The 15412-nt window shown below is 45.2% G+C and overlaps 12 non-coding genes and 1 pseudogene across 12 annotated transcripts; 6 read left to right on the forward strand and 7 right to left on the reverse strand.

Moving 5' to 3' along the window:
* Window positions 1-625: 625 nt before the first annotated feature.
* Window positions 626-699, forward strand: TRNAN-AUU (transfer RNA asparagine (anticodon AUU)). Its single transcript has one exon. It is a non-coding gene; the product is annotated as a tRNA-Asn (tRNA).
* Window positions 700-6066: 5367 nt separating this feature from the next.
* On the reverse strand, window positions 6067-6182 carry LOC135005043 (U5 spliceosomal RNA). Its single transcript, XR_010205735.1, has one exon. It is a non-coding gene; the product is annotated as a U5 spliceosomal RNA (small nuclear RNA).
* A 275-nt stretch (window positions 6183-6457) lies between these two features.
* Window positions 6458-6573, reverse strand: LOC135005002 (U5 spliceosomal RNA). Its single transcript, XR_010205694.1, has one exon. It is a non-coding gene; the product is annotated as a U5 spliceosomal RNA (small nuclear RNA).
* A 274-nt stretch (window positions 6574-6847) lies between these two features.
* LOC135005020 (U5 spliceosomal RNA) lies at window positions 6848-6963 on the reverse strand. Its single transcript, XR_010205712.1, has one exon. It is a non-coding gene; the product is annotated as a U5 spliceosomal RNA (small nuclear RNA).
* A 275-nt stretch (window positions 6964-7238) lies between these two features.
* On the reverse strand, window positions 7239-7354 carry LOC135005032 (U5 spliceosomal RNA). Its single transcript, XR_010205724.1, has one exon. It is a non-coding gene; the product is annotated as a U5 spliceosomal RNA (small nuclear RNA).
* A 274-nt stretch (window positions 7355-7628) lies between these two features.
* LOC135005023 (U5 spliceosomal RNA) lies at window positions 7629-7744 on the reverse strand. Its single transcript, XR_010205715.1, has one exon. It is a non-coding gene; the product is annotated as a U5 spliceosomal RNA (small nuclear RNA).
* Window positions 7745-8008: 264 nt separating this feature from the next.
* LOC135005033 (U5 spliceosomal RNA) lies at window positions 8009-8124 on the reverse strand. Its single transcript, XR_010205725.1, has one exon. It is a non-coding gene; the product is annotated as a U5 spliceosomal RNA (small nuclear RNA).
* A 270-nt stretch (window positions 8125-8394) lies between these two features.
* On the reverse strand, window positions 8395-8510 carry LOC135005018 (U5 spliceosomal RNA). Its single transcript, XR_010205710.1, has one exon. It is a non-coding gene; the product is annotated as a U5 spliceosomal RNA (small nuclear RNA).
* A 144-nt stretch (window positions 8511-8654) lies between these two features.
* LOC135004988 (U1 spliceosomal RNA) lies at window positions 8655-8782 on the forward strand (annotated as a pseudogene).
* Window positions 8783-9375: 593 nt separating this feature from the next.
* On the forward strand, window positions 9376-9539 carry LOC135004704 (U1 spliceosomal RNA). Its single transcript, XR_010205432.1, has one exon. It is a non-coding gene; the product is annotated as a U1 spliceosomal RNA (small nuclear RNA).
* A 152-nt stretch (window positions 9540-9691) lies between these two features.
* LOC135004850 (U1 spliceosomal RNA) lies at window positions 9692-9854 on the forward strand. Its single transcript, XR_010205573.1, has one exon. It is a non-coding gene; the product is annotated as a U1 spliceosomal RNA (small nuclear RNA).
* A 675-nt stretch (window positions 9855-10529) lies between these two features.
* On the forward strand, window positions 10530-10693 carry LOC135004749 (U1 spliceosomal RNA). Its single transcript, XR_010205477.1, has one exon. It is a non-coding gene; the product is annotated as a U1 spliceosomal RNA (small nuclear RNA).
* Window positions 10694-10845: 152 nt separating this feature from the next.
* Window positions 10846-11008, forward strand: LOC135004933 (U1 spliceosomal RNA). The gene has a single exon (XR_010205643.1). It is a non-coding gene; the product is annotated as a U1 spliceosomal RNA (small nuclear RNA).
* The last annotated feature ends 4404 nt before the right edge of the window (window positions 11009-15412 follow it).

Consider the following 15412-nt stretch of genomic DNA (forward strand, 5'->3'; position numbering starts at 1 on the left):
CTTGACCTTGGATTAACAAAAATCCTTTCCTCGTACTGTCCGTCTCCTCTGGGCACAGTTTCTCTAACTGAGGTATGGAGGAGGGGCATAGAGGGAGGAGCCAGTGCACACCCAGATCTAAAGTCTTTCTTAAAGTGCCCATGTCTGCTGCGGAGCCCGTCTATCCCCCATGGTCCTTACGGAGTCCCCATCATCCTCTACGGACTACGAGAAAAAAAAATTACCGGTAGGTTTAAAATGTTATTTTTTTCTCTGCAACCCACTGCTAAATTGTGCTTCCTAGCTGTTTTTTATAAAATCACTTAATTAAATCTAACTCTGATTACGTCAGAGAAGGCCAGGTACCCTACACCATAAGAGGGGGTTTGAAATTTTGACTTGTCTACTTAAAGATCACCAAAATCTGATGACAAGGTCAATTACATCCCTGGGTGGGATTGAACCACCAACCTTTTGGTTAATAGCCCATGTAAGTGCAAGAAATCCTGAAGCACTCACTCATCATGGGAAAGTACCAATGTGTTTCTTACAAAAATTCTCCAGATTATTGACTTTTTAAAGTTTTTCTAGGAAACGTTCTAGATGAATGCTTATTAGCCTTTGTCAGTATTGACTTTTGCAAGGTGTCTCTGTGGCGCAATCGGTTAGCATGTTTGGCTATTAACCAAAAGGTTGGTGGTTCAATCCCACCCAGGGATGTAATTGACCTTGTAATCAGATTTTGGTGATCTTTAAGTAGACAAGTCAAAATTTCAAAACCCCCCCTTATGGTGTAGGGTACCTGGCCTTCTCTGATGTAATCAGAGTTAGATTTGATTAAGTGATTTTATAAAAAAACAGCTAGGAAGCACAATTTAGCAGTGAGTTGCAGAGAAAAAAAATTATGCTGGCAGAAAAGTCCAATTGAGTGATTAAACAGCTCTTCATTTTCTGATTTTATGTTTATGCTAACAAATTTGCTCTCTGAAAAGTGTCCACAAAGCCAAGTCTCTGATTAACACCTTTGTAGGAATGGTTTTTCACCTATTACTGAATTAAACTTGCTTCATTGGAAAGGCATCAAAGATGCATCCTCATTTCAATGTCTACTGAAATAATACAGGTTGACACCAGGAAACGTCACTGCATCCTTGCTGCTTCCTCATGGGGAAGTCTGTTTAATGTGAAAACAAGGTGATATCTAATCAGCACACAGGTAAGGAATTAAGAAAATCTTTCTTTATGGGTGAAGATGTTTCTCACAAATTGTTGTCCCAATGCATCATTGAAATTCAAGATGGAAGATGATTTTCATATATCACTTGTACATTTTGCATTGCTCTTCTGGTGACAATGTAGTTTGTTTTTGTCAATTACCATTTCAGTAATAGGGTAAAGAAAATTAAGTGGATTTTTTAAAGAAAACAATGCTGTCAATATACTATTAAAACAAATTAAAATGATAAAAGTTATTGTACTTTAAGTAAAAATAAAAGTGCCAAAATATCAATCCCAGTTTTTGATTACTTTAATTATAAAAAAAAAAATGCACATAGCAGAGGATAGTTTCGATCAATCGACCTCTGGGTTATGGGCCCAGCATGCTTCCATTGCACTACTCTGCTGCTCATGGAAGTGTCAGAGATCCTGAAGACTAAATTGATTAAAGGCCTTAAAGTACTGGACTATAAGGAAAGACTTACTAGGCTGAATATTTATACACTAGAAAAGAGGTGCCTAAGAGGAGATATTATTAATATCTTCAAATATGTAAAGATACATAACAAAGAGTTATCAGAGGAATTATTTATTAAAAGAACACGTGGTCACTCGCTGCGACTGGAGGAAAGTTCAGAACGCAATGGAGGAAAGGTTTCTTCACTGTTAGGGCAATCAGGATGTGGAATTCCCTGCCAGGGAAGGTGGTAATGGCGGACTCTGTAATTGGATTTAAAAAAGGAATGGATACATTTCTGAATGAAAAAGCTATCCAAGGTTATAATAATTAAAATATCAACATGGTTAATCCGGGGGTAACATGAGTTATAGTAGCTAACTAGTCATAAAACATTATTCAGCAAGTATGTAGAATCATCACAACTTAAAACAGGTTGAACACGATGGGCAATTTGCCTCTATTCAACCTCAAAAACTATGTTACTATATTACTATGTTATTGTAGTATACAGAACACCACAATGCAATGAGCAGTGATAGTGAGCACTGATGAGGATACTAGAACTGACACTGAGCAGCAAGATGCAGCACTGGACTATTAGTAATGTACTGTATTATGCTGAGCAACACAATGCAGCACAAGACAATGAACAGTGATACTGAGCACTGATGAGGATACTACTGAGAACTGACACTGAGCAGGAGAGACACACTACTAGTATTACTGAGCAGCAATAAGTAACCACTGATACTGAGCACTGATATTGAGATTTCCACTGAGAGAACATAGCCACGTCCTCTCCGCTCTCTCTTCAATGCACGAGTAAAAATGGCAGCAACGCGCAGCTCTTTATATGGAATCCGAATCTCGCGAGAATCCGACAGCGGGATGATGACATTTTCCCTTGTTCAGGTTTTCCGAGTCAGGCGGGAACAACCGAGCCTGCCTCGGACCAGTGTAAACCACGTGGAGTTCGTGGGGAATTCGGTTCTCGGAGAACCGAACCCGCTCCTCTCTACCTTATACCCTATCAATTTTTTTATTTTCAATCTAAGCCCCTGCAGTTTTCTGTAAGCATCTGCTTCGCTATGATGATCAACAAGTCACAAGGGCAAACACTCAGGGTTTGAGGCGTAGATCTTAGGACCAGCTGCTACAAGCATGGCAGAGGTGTCACTATCACTGGTGACACCCAGAGAGGTGGCGAGGGAGATTGTAATGCAGTGCGCGCAGATAAGCAGTGCAATGGTAAAAAGGAGGCATGGTTTCATAGGTAGGGGCGTGGCCTGGTGGCCTGAATCTACATTTTGTTGCTCCGGGTGTCCCGGGGGTTGGGGGCTGCACCCGGGGACTAGTGTGTGAGCGGTGCTGGCTCCTGCAAAGTGACAGGGCATGGCCACCCAGCATGACGCCTCCCTTCTTGACCATGCTGTAATTGCAGTCGCACTGCAGTTCAGCGTGATCATAAAAAATGGTGTAGGCTCCTGCTGGTGCAGACTGTATGTGCGCGCAGGAAGCCGCCACCATTTTTGTGATCACAGCGGCTGAATGTGATGTCATACAGTTGCTGTGACCACGCCCCCTGTGTCTCCTCCGTTGCAGACCCCATTTTGAAGCCTTGCCCCCGCACCGCTCCATCCCTGACTTGGAAATGGAGTGTTGCTGACCCACCTCTCCCCCCCTTCCCCGTCCCGATTGACAGGCAGAGGCGATCACATTCTCTGCGGGGTGCCGCAGAAAATGCAGGCACATGCGTATGCTCTTAGCAATTTTTGCAGTTGGATCGCTTATTGTGATTGCAATCCAACCTGAATCAGGCCCTATTACCTATCACAATGCGCTGCGGGCAGTACAAAATTGGGTTAATATAGGAGAAAAACCCCCAGACCTGTGCTCCTTAACTGTACCTGGTGGCTAGTGGAGCGGCTGCCCAGTAATCAGTGTCCACCGCAGTGCGCACACGGCCCACCCCCTACGGCCTCGCTCCCCTTCAGCAGCGGCCTCGTGATCCGGAAGGGTGGTGTGTGTGTGACTGACCTTAGGATGAAACCGGAGCCTCCGCTGCAGTGACCCAGCAACCAGGGCACGGGAGTATACAGCGCCGCTGGGAGTGATGAAGCTGCAGTAAAGATGTCTATTAGACCTAGCCTGCTGCAGCCCTTGTAGATTCTCATAAAACAAGTTCTTCTTTTCTTGTCAAAATTAATAGCTAAGAATAGGCTGCCTGAGGCAGGCCCCTGTTAATTGGCCTGCTACTGAAGGCACCAACTACAAACTGAGCTCCCTGTTCATGGAAGCGGGGTTATAGAGGAGAATGCACTGAGCTTCTTGGGAACAGGCAAAAGCTTTGAGCCGGTTGGTGCCTCAGATCAAGATCCTACTCTACACCCCAATGTGAATCCTTGTGGAGTCCAGTGTACCCCACAGAAGAAATTAATGTGTCACACCCATTGGCAGCAACCTTAGAATAGCTGCTGACGGGCACAATTGAGAAAGGAAGGGGGGGGGGGGACATTTGAATCCAGCACATAGATGCAATTCAAATATGTAATTCGTACCTTCCTATTTTAAAATATAATGGATGAACCTCACCCTGTGAGAACAATCTTCATGATCAAGAGATCTCATATGCAAAATAAATATGAGTTGGGATAGGGCTGGGGAGGGCTGCTCGGGCAGCACCTCCCCCGTCAAGTTAAGGAGATTCAACTGAGGAAGCACAAGGGAACTCTCGTCTGGGGACAACAACTGCAGGGAGACCACATCTTTTCAGATGAACATGGGAGGGCGGAAGGCTGCCTAATACTGAAGCACCATATGCAACAACTAGTACAAGCATTCCTGGGGGAAGGTCTGCAGCAGACGGATTTGCATACGGTGATGTTATCCAAGCAGTGGGCCAAAGTTGACTGGAACCCTCATCTGCATATGAAAAGAGAAAAGGGGCATGCAGGGCATGGCGGCCTTTTGCAGTGCTTGGATGACCCCTAGTTTACATTAAACACCCCCACCCTCCTTTGGTGTGGGGCTCATGTTGGCCATGCCCCATCCCCTGAAGCATTCAAGCTGATTTCTTGCAGCAGCTGGGCACTGTAACAGCTCCAGAGCTGTTCTGTAAGGCAAGTAAAAGGGTGTGGGCCCTGCAGCACCACCTGTAGTTCGCATTGTGCGTTGGAAGGCACAAAGTAAGCAGACGGGAGGAGAAGTCAGGATAGTGCGCAAGGGCATTCTTTTCTCTTAGTCCGTAGAGGATGCTGGGGTCACATTAAGAACCATGGGGTATAGACGGGATCCGCAAGAGACATGGGCACTTTAAGACTTTCAAAGGGTGTGAACTGGCTCCTCCCTCTATGCCCCTCCTCCAGACTCCAGTTATAGGAACTGTGCCCAGGGAGACGGACATTTCGAGGAAAGGATTTATTGTTAAACTAAGGTGAGCATCTTACCAGCTCACACCTTAAACATGCCGCAGAACGTGGCATTCAACAGAACACAAGCCAACGGCATGAACAATTGCAGCAAAAAGCTGACCAGAACCATAACACAACATGTGTATAACCACAAGTAATAACTGCAGACACAGTATGGACTGGGACGGGTGCCCAGCATCCTCTACAGACTAAGAGAAAAGGATTTACCGGTAGGTATTAAAATCCTATTTTCTCATACGACCTAGAGGATGCTGGGGTCACATTAAGAACCATGGGGTTATACCAAAGCTCTTGAACGGGTGGGAGAGTGCGTACGACTCTGCAGCACCGAATGACCCAACTTAAGGTTATCATCAGCCAAGGTATCAAACTTGTAAAACTTAGCAAAAGTGTTTACTAAATAGCTGCTCGGCAAAGTTGCAATGCCGAGACTCCCCGACCAGCTGCCAAGGATGAACCCACCTTTCTAGTAGAATGGGTCTTCACCTACTTCAGTAACGGCAATCCTGCCGTGGAACGAGCATGCTGAATCTTACCACAGATCCAGCGCATAATGGTCTGCATGGAAGCAGGACACCAAATCCTGTTGGGAGCATACAGGACAAACAGAGCCTCTGTTTTCCTAATCTGAACCGTTCTGGTGACATACATTTTCAAAGTTCTGACCACAGCCAGAGACTTTGACTCAACGAAGGTGTCAGTGGCCAAAGGCACCATGTGGAAAGATGAACCACCTTCGGCAGAAATTGTTGACGTGTCCTCAATTCTGCTCTATCTTCATGAAAGATCAAATAAAGGCTCTTGTGATACTGCATGGTTTGTACTGTTTTCCATGTGCTCCCAGACCTTTAAGCAAGTAGCATGGTCAAGAAAGTTCTGTTTGAAAAGAAACAACATTTACTGTCATTGTTATGCAAATAAACTTACATTAAAGCTAACAAGAAAGCACACTCGTTCTGTCTTTAAACTGATAAAAGAAACCCCAATAATATGGGGCATGCAAAAATTGAGATAAAACTCAGTTTTGCTCCTCTCCACGGAAATCTTTAATAAAAGGCGAAATATTTGTTAGTTCTGAAGAGAAACCAGAGCATGACCAAGATTCCACCTGTCGCCTGAGTGCCATGCCAGCAGTTCTCATTCAGCTGAAAGTGAGCACCCAATTTGAATGAAAGAAAGCAGATTTCTCACCAGGCTTCCCCTTGCTATAAACATGGTTTGTACTCTTTTCCATGTGCTCCCAGATCTTTCAAGCAATTAGTGTGGTCAAGAAAGTTCTGTTTGAAAAGAAACAAACATTTACTGTCATTTCTATGCAAATGAGCTTACATTAAAGCACACTCGTTCTATCTTTAAACCGATAAAATAAAACCCCAATAAGATGGGGCATGCAAAAATTGAGATAAAACTCAGTTTTGCTCCTCTCCACGGAAATCTTTAGTAAAAGGCGAAAGATTTGTTCGTTCTGAAGAGAAACCAGAACATGACCAAGATTCCACCTGTCGCCTGAGTGCCATGCCAGCAGTCCTCATTCAGCTCAAAGTGAGCACCCAATTTGAAAGAAAGAAAGCAGATTTCTCACCAGGCTTCCCCTTGCTATAAACATGGTTTGTACTCTTTTCCATGTGCTCCCAGATCTTTCAAGCAATTAGTATAGTCAAGAAAGTTCTGTTTGAAAAGAAACAAACATTTACTGTCATTTCTATGCAAATGAGCTTACATTAAAGCACACTCGTTCTATCTTTAAACCGATAAAAGAAACCCCAATAAGACGGAGCATGCAAAAATTGAGATAAAACTCAGTTTTGCTCCTCTCCACGGAAATCTTTAGTAAAAGGCGAAAGATCTGTTCGTTTTGAAGAGAAACCAGAGCATGACCAAGATTCCACCTGTCGCCTGAGTGCCATGCCAGCAATCCTCATTCAGCTCAAAGTGAGCACCCAATTTGAAAGAAAGAAAGCAGATTTCTCACCAGGCTTCCCCTTGCTATAAACATGGTTTGTACTCTTTTCCATGTGCTCCCAGATCTTTCAAGCAATTAGTGTGGTCAAGAAAGTACTGTTTGAAAAGAAACAAACATTTACTGTCATTTCTATGCAAATGAGCTTACATTAAAGCACACTCGTTCTATCTTTAAACCGATAAAATAAAATCACAATAAGATGGGGCATGCAAAAATTGAGATAAAACTCAGTTTTGCTCCTCTCCACGGAAATCTTTAGTAAAAGGCGAAAGATTTGTTCGTTCTGAAGAGAAACCAGAACATGACCAAGATTCCACCTGTCGCCTGAGTGCCATGCCAGCAGTCCTCATTCAGCTCAAAGTGAGCACCCAATTTGAAAGAAAGAAAGCAGATTTCTCACCAGGCTTCCCCTTGCTATAAACATGGTTTGTACTCTTTTCCATGTGCTCCCAGATCTTTCAAGCATTTAGTATAGTCAAGAAAGTTCTGTTTGAAAAGAAACAAACATTTACTGTCATTTCTATGCAAATGAGCTTACATTAAAGCACACTCGTTCTATCTTTAAACCGATAAAAGAAACCCCAATAAGACGGAGCATGCAAAAATTGAGATAAAACTCAGTTTTGCTCCTCTCCACGGAAATCTTTAGTAAAAGGCGAAAGATCTGTTTGTTTTGAAGAGAAACCAGAGTATGACTAAGATTCCACCTGTCGCCTGAGTGCCATGCCAGCAGTCCTCATTCAGCGCAAAGTGAGCACCCAATTTGAAAGAAAGAAAGCAGATTTCTCACCAGGCTTCCCCTTGCTATAAGCATGGTTTGTACTCTTTTCCATGTGCTCCCAGATCTTTCAAGCAATTAGAATGGTCAAGAAAGTTCTGCTTGAAAAGAAACAGACATTTATAGTCATTGTTATGCAAATAAACTTACATTAAAGCTAACAAGAAACTGATAAAAGAAACCCCAATAATATGGGGCATGCAAAAATTGAGATAAAACTCAGTTTTGCTCCTCTCCACAGAAATCTTTAATAAAAGGCGAAAGATTTGTTCGTTCTGAAGAGAAACCAGAGCATGACCAAGATTCCACCTGTCGCCTAAATGCTGTGCCAGCAGTCCTCATTCAGATCAAAGTGAGCGCCCAACTTGAAAGTAAGCAGATTTCTCACCTGGCTTCTCCTTGCTATAAGCATGGTTTGTACTGTATTCCATGTGCTCCCAGATCTTTCAAGCAAGTAGCATGGTCAAGAAAGTTCTGTTTGAAAAGAAACAAACATTTACTGTCATTTCTATGCAAATGAGCTTACATTAAAGCACACTCATTCTATCTTTAAACCGATAAAAGAAACCCCAAAAAGATGGGGCATGCAAAAATTGAGATAAAACTCGGTTTTGCTCCTCTCCACGGAAATCTTTAATAAAAGGCGAAAGATTTGTTCGTTCTGAAGAGAAACCAGAGCATGACCAAGATTTTTATCTGAAAATATGTGTTCTCCCTGCAGTTGTTGTCCCCAGATGAGAGTTCCCTTGTGCTGCCTCAGTTGAATCTCCTTTACTTGACAGAGATGTGCCTGAGCAGCGGCCCTCCCCAGCCCTATCCCAAATCATACTTATTTTGCATAGGAGATACCATGGTCATGAAGATTGTTCTCCCAGGGTGAGGTTCATTCATTGCATTCTGGGTATGCTGACCCCTGTGATTTTCCCAAATGTGGGAAACTCGCTTTTATACCCTTGTGCACTATCCTGACTTCTCCTCCTGTCTGCTTACTTTGTGCCTTCCAATGCACAATGCAAACTACAGGTAGTGCTGCAGGGCCCACACCCTTTTACTTGCCTTACAGAGCAGCTCTGGAGCTGATACAGTGCCAAGCTGCTGCAAGAAATCAGCTTGAATGCTTCAGGGGATGGGGCATGGCCAACATGAGCCCCACACCGAAGGAGGGTGGGGGTGTTTAATGCGAACTAAGGGTCATCCAAGCGCCGCAAAAGGCCGCCATGCCCTGCATACCCCTTTTCTCTTTTCATATGCAGATGAGGGTTCCAGCCAACTTTGGCCCACTGCTTGGATGACATCACCGTATGCAAATCCGTCTTCTGCAGAACTTCCCCCAGGAATGCTTGCACTAGTTGTTGCATTTGGTTTGTTGTTTGGGGGTGCTTCAGTATTAGGCAGCCTTCTGCCCTCCCATGTTCATCTGAAAATATGTGTTCTCCCTGCAGTTGTTGTCCCCAGATGAGAGTTCCCTTGTGCTGCCTCAGTTGAATCTCCTTTACTTGACAGAGATGTGCATGAGCAGCGGCCCTCCCCAGCCCTATCCCAAATCATACTTATTTTGCATAGGAGATACCATGGTCATGAAGATTGTTCTCCCAGGGTGAGGTTCATTCATTGCATTTTGGGTATGCTGACCCCTGTGATTTACCCAAATGTGGGAAACTCGACTGCATTATTTGTGGTAGTGGGGGACTGTGTTTGTGCTTTCCTCTGGTCAGCTCTGTTAAAACTCAGATTTCTTTGTCTCAGATTTTCCTCTAGCCTTGTTCTTCTTTCGAGAGTTCCCTTGTGCTGCCTCAGGTGGATCTCCTTCACTTGACAGGGGGGTGCCCGAGCAGCGACCCTCCCCAGCTCTAGCCCAACTCCTACTTACCTGCCAGGTGAGATACTATGATCAGGAAGGTGCTTCTCCCAGGGCAAGGCTCACCCATTGCACTCTGGGTGTGCTGCTCCTACGATTTCCCCAAATGTGGGACACTTGACTGCATAATTTGTGTTTCCTCTGGTCGGCTCTCGTATAATTCAGATCTCTTTGTCTCAGGTCTTTCTCCAGCCTAGTTTGCTGTCTGTTTCCACTTCTTTTATCTTGAGCCCCTCCCTTCTATACCCTTGTGCACTATCCTGACTTCTCCTCCCGTCTGCTTACTTTGTGCCTTCCAATGCACAATGCAAACTACAGGTAGTGCTGCAGGGCCCACACAATCTTTTACTTGCCTTAAAGAGCAGCTCTGGAGCTGTTACAGTGCCCAGCTGCTGCAAGAAATCAGCTTGAATGCTTCAGGGGATGGGGCATGGCCAACATGAGCCCCACACCAAAGGTGGGTGGGGGTGTTTAATGCGAACTAGGGGTAATCCAAGCACCGCAAAAGGCCGCCATGCCCTGCACGCCCCTTTTCTCTTTTCATATGCAGATGAGGGTTGAAGCCAACTTTGACCCACTGCTTGGATGACATCACCATATGCAAATCCATCTGCTGCAGGCCTTGCCCCAGGAATGCTTGCACTAGTTGTTGCATTTGGTTTGTTGTTTGGGGGTGCTTCAGTATTAGGCAGCCTTCTGCCCTCCCATGTTCATCTGAAAATATGTGTTCTCCCTGCAGTTGTTGTCCCCAGATGAGAGTTCCCTTGTGCTGCCTCAGTTGAATCTCCTTTACTTGACAGAGATGTGCCTGAGCAGCGGCCCTCCCAGCCCTATCCCAAATCATACTTATTTTGCATAGGAGACACCATGGTCATGAAGATTGTTCACCCAGGGTGAGGTTCATTCATTGCATTCTGGGTATGCTGACCCCTGTGATTTCCCCAAATGTGGGAAACTCGCCTGCATTTTTTGTGGTAGTGGGGGACTGTGTTTGTGTTTTCCTCTGGTCAGCTCTGGTAAAAGTCAGATTTCTTTGTCTCATATATTCCTCTAGCCTTGTTCTTCTTTCGAGAGTTCCCTTGTGCTGCCTCAGTTGGATCTCCTTCACTTGACAGGGGGGTGCCCGAGCAGTGACCCTCCCCAGCTCTAGCCCAACTCCTACTTACCTGCCAGGTGAGATACTATGATCATGAAGGTGCTTCTCCCAGGGCAAGGCTCACCCATTGCACTCTGGGTGTGCTGCTCCTGTGATTTCCCCAAATGTGGGAAACTTGATTGCATAATTTGTGTTTCCCCTGGTCGGCTCTCGTATAATTCAGATCTCTTTGTCTCAGGTCTCTCTCCAGCCTAGTTTGCTGTCTGTTTCCACTTCTCTTTTCTGGAGCCACTCCCTTCTATGCCCTTGCGCACTATCCTGACTTCTCCCGTCTGCTTACTTTGTGCCTTCCAACGCACAATGCGAACTACAGGTAGTGCTGCAGGGCCCACACCCTTTTAGTTGCCTTACAGAGCAGCTCTGGAGCTGTTACAGTGCCCAGCTGCTGCAAGAAATCAGCTTGAATGCTTCAGGGGCTGGGGCATAGCCAACATGAGCCCCACACCAAAGGAGGGTGGGGGTGTTTAATGCGAACTAGGGGTCATCCAAGCACCGCAAAAGGCCGCCATGCCCTGCATGCCCCTTTTCTCTTTTCATATGCAGATGAGGGTTCCAGCCAACTTTGGCCCACTGCTTGGATGACATCACCGTATGCAAATCCGTCTGCTGCAGACCTTCCCCCAGGAATGCTTGTACTAGTTGTTGCATATGGTTTGATATTTGATGGTGCTTCAGTATTAGGCAGCCTTCCGCCCTCCCATGTTCATCTGAAAAGATGTGGTCTCCCTGCAGTTGTTGTCCCCAGACGAGAGTTCCCTTGTGCTTCCTCAGTTGAATCTCCTTAACTTGATGGGGGAGGGGCTGCCCGAGCAGCCACCCTCCCCAGCCCTATCCCAACTCATACTTATTTTGCATATGAGATCTCTTGATCATGAAGATTGTTCTCACAGGGTGAAGTTCATCCATTATATTTTAAAATAGGAAGGTACAAATTACATATTTGAATTGCATCTATGTGCTGGATTCAAATGTCCCCCCCCCTTCCTTTCTCAATTGTGCCCATCAGCAACTATTCTAAGGTTGCTGCCAATGGGTGTGACACATTAATTTCTTCTGTGGGGTACACAGGACTCCACAAGGATTCACATTGGGGTGTAGAGTAGGATCTTGATCTGAGGCACCAACCGACTCAAAGCTTTTGACTGTTCCCAAGATGCTCAGCGCATCCTCCTCTATAACCCCGCTTCCATGAACAGGGAGCTCAGTTTGTAGTTGGTGCCTTCAGTAGCAGGCCACTTAACAGGGGCCTGCCTCAGGAAGCCAATTCTTAGCTATTCATTTTGACAAGAAAAGAAGAACTTGTTTTATGAGAATCTACAAGGGCTGCAGCAGGCTAGGTCTAATAGACATCTTTACTGCAGCTTCATCACTCCCAGCGGCGCTGTATACTCCCGTGCCCTGGTTGCTGGGTCACTGCAGCGGAGGCTCCGGTTTCTTCCTAAGGTCAGTCACACACACACCGCCCTTCCGGATCACGAGGCCGCTGATGAAGGGGAGCGTGGCCGTAGGGGGTGGACCGTGTGCGCACTGGCGTGGACACTGATTACTGGGCAGCCGCTCCACTAGCCACCAGGTACAGTTAAGGAGCACAGGTCTGGGGGTTTTTCTCCTATATTAAACCAATTTTGTACTGCCCGCAGCGCATTGTGATAGGTAATAGGGCCTGATTCAGGTTGGATTGCAATCACAATAAGTGATCCAACTCCAAAAATTGCTAAGAGCATACGCATGTGCCTGCATTTTCTGCGGCACCCCGCAGAGAATGCGATCGCCTCTGCCTGTCAATCGGGGCAGGGGGGGAGAGGGGGGTCAGCAACACTCCATTTCCAAGTCAGGGATGGAGCGGTGCGGGGGCAAGGCTTCAAAATGGGGTCTGCAATGGAGGAGACACAGGGGGCGTGGTCACAGCAGCTGTATGACATCACATTCAGCCGCTGTGATCACAAAAATGGTGGCGGCTTCCTGCGCGCACATACAGTCTGCACCAGCAGGAGGCTACACCATTTTTTATGATCACGCTGAACTGCATTGCGACTGCAATTACAGCATGGTCAAGAAGGGAGGCGTCATGCTGGGTGGCCATAAGAGATGAGCGGGTTCGGTTCCTCGGAATCCGAACCCGCCCGAACTTCACCCTTTTTTGCTCGGGTCCGAGCAGACTCGGATCCTCTCGCCTTGCTCGGTTAACCCGAGCGCGCCCGAACGTCATCATCCCGCTGTAGGATTCTCACGAGACTTGGATTCTATATAAGGAGCCGCGCGTCGCCGCCATTTTCACACGTGCATTGAGATTGATAGGGAGAGGACGTGGCTGGCGTCCTCTCCGTTTAGATTAGAAGATAGAGACGAGTGACATTTGATTTACTACTAATTTGGGGAGCAGTTGAACTTGTCAGGAGTACTCAGTAGTGCAGAGTTTTGCTGATAGTGACCACCAGTTTTATTATTTATAATCCGTTCTCTGCCTGAAAAAAAACGATACACATACCATATCTGTGCTCAGCCTCAGTGTGCTGCATGATATATCATCTATGTATATCTGACTGTGCTGAGTGCTCACTGCTCACACAGCTTAATTGTGGGGGAGACTGGGGAGCAGTTATAGCAGGAGTACAGTGCACACTTTTGCTGCCAGTGTGACCACCAGTATATTGTCTGCCTGAAAAAGTTAAACACTCCTGTGGTGTTTTTTTTTTATTCTATAAATGCATTCTGCTGACAGTGTCCAGCAGGTCCGTCATACATATATTATATAAATATTTACCTGCAGTAGTGTTATATTTTTTTTTCATCTTTATCATCTCTATATTAGCAGACGCAGTACGGTAGTCCACGGCTGTGGCTATCTCTGTGTCGTCAGTGCTCGTCCATAATTGTATACCTACCTACCTGTGGTGGTTTTTTTTTTTCTATCTTCTTCATACTAGTAGTTTAGGAGTCTACTGACAGTGTCCACCAGGTCCATCATTATATTATATACCTACAGTAGTAATATATTTATTATATTATCTATACTAGCAGACGCAGTACGGTAGTCCACGGCTGTGGCTATCTCTGTGTCGTCAGTGCTCGTCCATAATTGTATACCTACCTACCTGTGGTGGGGGTTTTTTTTTATCTTCTTCATACAAGCAGTTTAGCAGTCTGCTGACAGTGTCCACCAGGTCCGTCATTATATTATATACCTACAGTAGTAATATATTTATTATATTATCTATACTAGCAGATGCAGTACGGTAGTCCACGGCTGTACCTACCTCTGTGTCGTCAGTGCTCGTCCATAATTGTATACCTACCTGTGGTGGGTTTTTTTTTTCTATCTTCTTCATACTAGTAGTTTAGGAGTCTGCTGACAGTGTCCACCAGGTCCGTCATTATATTATATACCTACAGTAGTAATATATTTAGTATATTATCTATATTAGCAGACGCAGTACGGTAGTCCACGGCTGTACCTACCTCTGTGTCGTCACTCGTCCATAATTGTATACCTAACTGTGGTGGTTTTTTTTTTCTATCTTCTTCATACTAGTAGTTTAGCAGTCTGCTGACAGTGTCCACCAGGTCCGTCATTATATTATATATACCTACAGTAGTTATATATATTTTTTTTTATATCATTAATTATCATCTCTATACTAGCAGACGCAGTACGGTAGGCCACGGCTGTGGCTATCTCTGTGTCGTCAGTGCTCGTCCATAATTGTATACCTACCTACCTGTGGTGGAAGTTTTTTTCTATCTTCTTCATACTAGTAGTTTAGCAGTCTGCTGACAGTGTCCACCAGGTCCGTCATTATATTATATATACCTACAGTAGTTATATATATATATTTTTTTTATATCATTAATTATCATCTCTATACTAGCAGACGCAGTACGGTAGTCCACGGCTGTAGCTACCTCTGTGTCGTCAGTCACTCGTCATCCATAAGTATACTAGTATCCATCCATCTCCATTGTTTACCTGAGGTGCCTTTTAGTTGTGCCTATTAAAATATGGAGAACAAAAATGTTGAGGTTCCAAAAATAGGGAAAGATCAAGATCCACTTCCACCTCGTGCTGAAGCTGCTGCCACTAGTCATGGCCGAGACGATGAAATTCCATCAACGTCGTCTGCCAAGGCCGATGCCCAATGTCATAGTACAGAGCATGTAAAATCCAAAACACAAAAGATCAGTAAAAAAATGACTCAAAAATCTAAATAAAAATCGTCGGAGGAGAAGCGTAAACTTGCCAATATGCCATTTACCACACGGAGTGGCAAGGAACGGCTGAGGCCCTGGCCTATCTTCATGGCTAGTGGTTCAGCTTCACATGAGGATGGAAGCACTCAGCCTCTCGCTAGAAAAATGAAAAGACTTAAGCTGGCAAAAGCACAGCAAAGAACTGTGCGTTCTTCAAAATCACAAATCCACAAGGAGAGTCCAATTGTGTCGGTTGCGATGCCTGACCTTCCCAACACTGGACGTGAAGAGCATGCACCTTCCACCATTTGCACGCCCCCTGCAAGTGCTGGAAGGAGCACCCGCAGTCCAGTTCCTGATAGTCAGATTGAAGATGTCAGT

This window comes from Pseudophryne corroboree, unplaced genomic scaffold, assembly GCF_028390025.1.
Source record: "Pseudophryne corroboree isolate aPseCor3 unplaced genomic scaffold, aPseCor3.hap2 scaffold_195, whole genome shotgun sequence".
In the NCBI taxonomy this organism is placed as follows: Eukaryota; Metazoa; Chordata; class Amphibia; order Anura; family Myobatrachidae; genus Pseudophryne; species Pseudophryne corroboree.